The 4,450-nt window shown below is 32.4% G+C and overlaps 1 non-coding gene across 1 annotated transcript; it reads right to left on the bottom strand.

Moving 5' to 3' along the window:
• Nucleotides 1-4,166: 4,166 nt before the first annotated feature.
• On the bottom strand, nt 4,167-4,239 carry Trnar-acg (transfer RNA arginine (anticodon ACG)). Its single transcript has one exon. It is a non-coding gene; the product is annotated as a tRNA-Arg (tRNA).
• Between the last annotated feature and the right edge of the window lie 211 nt (nt 4,240-4,450).

The following is a 4,450-nucleotide window of genomic DNA, read 5'->3' as shown; positions in this document are numbered from 1 at the left end:
AAGACAAGGTATGGAAAGCAAGGAATGTCAGTTTTTCAGAAGCTTCGTTTTAAAAGAGTAAGTAGGGCTAGAGACTCTAAACTTAATAGGTTAGGGTTAGGGTTAGTGTTAGGGCTAGTAAAATGAGGTAATATTAGACTATAAGTAAGGTAATTGATCAGTAGTGTGTCATCATCCCACCAATATCAGTACCCGCAATATCAACATTAATATCATTACTACCCTGTTGTGCCCCCTCCTTAACACTGCATTTGTAAATGACACCCTTATGCTTGCATGAGGTATTCAAATGGTAGAAGATTCGATCATTGCACTTACAGGTCCAGAAATCCGAATGTTATTAATATTTTTTTTACTTTATTTATTTAAACATCAGTTGAGCCTAATATCTGTTGGTCCAAGTTATGTAGTGTGGAATAAGAGATTATGATAGTCGTTCTATTGAATAATTTACTATACCTCTGCGAAACCTTAATATTGTCTTGAAAATATTAAAGAAATCTTTAAGGATATGCGTTTTGAAATTATTATTAAAGACGGATTAAACCAAAAGCGTATTCGTCTTCTATTCTGTCTACGTTTACAGTTTGTATGTATATGTTTCTGATTATTTACGGTCATGTTTTGATCTTATGCACTTTAATATGGTTGATCTTAATACTCTGTCGAGGTAAATATATATATATATATGTACATATAGGTATATTATAAATACATATATGTATAAAATAAAATACGTATCAAGTGCGATTGAAAGCCAAATCACAACGTAATATAAGGAAAATAAACAAATATTTCACTTGTTTGAAATTAATCGCAAATATATTTCAGAGGTATACTCCATCTTCAGTTTTCTTAAAGAAACAAAACAACACACTGAAGATGGAGTATACCTCTAAAATATATTTGTGATAAATTTCAAACAAGTAAAATATTTGTTTATTTTCCTTATATTACGTTGTGATTTGTATTTCAATCGCACTGGATGCATATTTTATTTTATTCAAATTAAAACAACGTTTCTAGTGGACTCTCATTCTTGACATATATGTATATAGATTAATAGATATAGGGATATCTGATTGGTTCTAATACTATCTCTATATCTACATATACATAAATTATGTACGTATGTGTAAATATCTATCTATCTATCTCTATGTCTCTCTCTCTCTATATATATATATATATGTCTATATATATATATATATATATATATATATATATATATATATATAAGATGGTTGGTTCTAATACTGTGAAAAGTGATACCTAATGAATTTAATGAAGTCATTCAGAGTACTCCATAAAAGAGCGATATATATATATATATATATATATATATATATATATATATAGAGAGAGAGAGAGAGAGAGAGAGAGAGAAAGAAAGAGAGAGAGAGAGAGAGAGAGTGAGAATCGTAATTATACATCGATTTAACTCCGTTGAGCAGAGTGCGAAAATCGTCATCTGTCTCTTTCACTTCTTATTTTTAAATAAATTTTAACTTATATATATATATATATATATATATATATATATATATATATATATATATATATATATATATATATATATATATATATATATATATATATAGAGAGAGAGAGAGAGAGAGAGAGAGAAAGAGAAAGAGAGGGAGAGAGAGAGAGTGGAGAGAGAAATAAAGAAATTATTAACAACTGACCTCTCAGACTGAAACGACTCTCCACCAATCATACTCACGGCAACCAAGTGGCGGACATGCGACAAATTTATAGCGTAATGTAGAATCGAAAATACAACACTAAAAGGTGAAAAGACGTAACGGCTTTCTTTGAAGCGAGATCGATATATATATATATATATATATATATATATATATATATATATATATATATATACTAGCCGGACGCCCGACGTTGCTCAGTCGTACAATACGCTTAAACATGATATCTTAGTTTATGCAGATTGCGGTTGTATTATTATAGAATCAATCCTCTATTGAATATTATATATTATGAGGAATAATTTGCTAGGTCTATTAATTCGCAAAAAAAAAAAAAATAAATAAATAAAATAAAATAAATAAAAATAAATAAATAAATAAAATAAATGAATAAAATGAACAAAAATAAATAAATAATAATGATAATGTAGTTCCCCAAATTTCATCTGTGTTCGTTTACAATACCACGTCAACTGATATTTGGGCTTAACAATGAATGAATTGAAAAAGTCACTGCTGATTAATGTTTAGTTTAAAAATATGCAAACAAAGAAATGATTTGTAGCGATTTTAAATGGTGCCTCTTCTTTTATCATAAATTGAAATCATTAATAAGTAAAAAATTTAAATAAAATGGTGAGGTAAAACCGGGCTTGAACACGGGATCATTCGATCTGTAGAACCCCAGGATACAGTGGCACTAGGATACGGTTTTTCAGGTTACGATGTAGAGTACGATGTTTTTCGTGCCCCTATTTACGGTATTTTCCTCGCCTTACGGTGTTATTTATAATATTATTTGATTATATACCTGTGTATCATATACTGTACTGTATTTTGTTACTAATTTTTTTTTTTTTAATGTCCTACCCCGGGGTTCCCTCCTCGCCAAACATTCACGAGAAACACTCGTCTAGCTGAAAACACTATAAATAATTTCCCCCATTCTTTATCCGTGCCTAAACCTAAATGTAGATTCCATGAACAAAGCTTTTTTTCTGAGAACTGCACACCTGTGGAATTCTCTTCCATTTGCCTGCTTTCCAGCTGACTATAATATGGTTGTCTTCAAGTCCAACGTAAACAAATTCTTGATGATCCGTTCCCCTTAAATAATCCAATTTACCAAATTTCCACTACTAACAATTACTACGTCACTGTCCCATTGGCCACTGTACACTTATTAACCCTTATCCTCGAGTAGCCTCTGGGCCTTGATAAGTGGCGACTCCTTTGTAAAAAAAATGCGTAACCAGTAATGGCTGCACACACACACACACACACACACACACACACACACACACATATATATATATATATACAACAATCGCGTAAAGGTATTCAAGAGGGATAACTATTGAATTTTACAAGGTTAGAATTGCTTACATGTTTCGAACGACGTGCTTTTAGTATCAAAGACGCCTCATTTCCAATATAATTTTCTTCATTGGAGCGAAATCTCTTTACTTGAAATATTTGGACAGCCAGTTGTCGGTGTGAGCCACAACTAGAGAATAGGGTGGGTGCGGAAGCCATTCGATGTGTATTCATGTAGGTTATCCATCGTTGCATTGGTTTTTAATATGTTACATTTTCTTGGTTAAAAGTGCAGCATTTATCCTATGTTTGTTGCCATCTGTTTAGAGATTTATTTTCATTTCAAACAATAATATTGCTACATAGCATTAGCTGTTGGTGGTTGTTACTGTCTCGAGGAAAGCGAAGAACAAAATACATTTAGCATCCTGAAAATGGGGACGCTAAACTTGCCTTCTGATGCTTGCTTCGGGTGGGTTCACCTGCTTCTATCATCTCAACTGAATGCCGATGGAACTTTGGAATCGTTGGCGCGTTGTTGCCTTTGATCGACTCTCAGCAAATACGTCACTCACTTTGCACGCCATTATCTCTGAAAAAATCTCCATGCAAAATGACGAATACATACTCAAATCTTCTTTAATTTACAGTCGAACAAAACGAATGTCTGGACTTTTCTTTGCGGTGTGCACGGAGACACAATTTAAATTCTGGAAGTGCCTAGCTTAATAATTGACTCTAAAATAATAATAATAATAATAATAATAATAATAATAATAATAATAATAATAATAATAATAATAATGAACAAAAGAAAACAAAACCACACACACACACAAAATAAAATAAACCTGCACGTTAAATTCTTTTCAATATTGTAAATTATAAATATTATAAATAATATTTACAATTATATTGTAAACTAGCGGCTGCGCTGGATCGGCACACACAACGCCGAGTCAAACACAAAATCGAGTACACTCAACATCAAGTACACTCAACATCGTCTTACCATCAACGCTTACCCTGTGAACTCGGAGTATGAGAAATTCCCATATGCACAAAACAAAATCACTGAAAAAAACAAAAATACCCTAACTAAGAGTAAGGATAATGAGTAAACGTTGGATAAAATTATTAGGAACTTGCCAGGATTCGAACCTGGAATCTCCTGATCCGTAGTCAGACGCGTTATCCATTGCGCCACAAGTCCTGTCCACATGCCGGAAGATGTTACCCCGACTCTATAGAGACAGAGCGAAATTCCGTTGACATTAGGTAGGTAACTTTGTCGACAAAAACGGAACGGCCCAAAAACCCTTATTTCGGACTTTTTATGTGACTCGGCGTTGTTCGTTACGAACCATATATAGGTAAGGACAATCTAGGGATTCATACCTTTCAGGGGGAAAAATAACTTTTCA

Source organism: Euprymna scolopes, chromosome 29, assembly GCF_053919585.1.
Source record: "Euprymna scolopes isolate OS-2025 chromosome 29, ASM5391958v1, whole genome shotgun sequence".
NCBI classification, from domain to species: Eukaryota; Metazoa; Mollusca; class Cephalopoda; order Sepiida; family Sepiolidae; genus Euprymna; species Euprymna scolopes.
The sequence above is the reverse complement of the archived record's forward strand: the minus strand, read 5'-3'. Positions and strand labels throughout refer to the sequence as shown.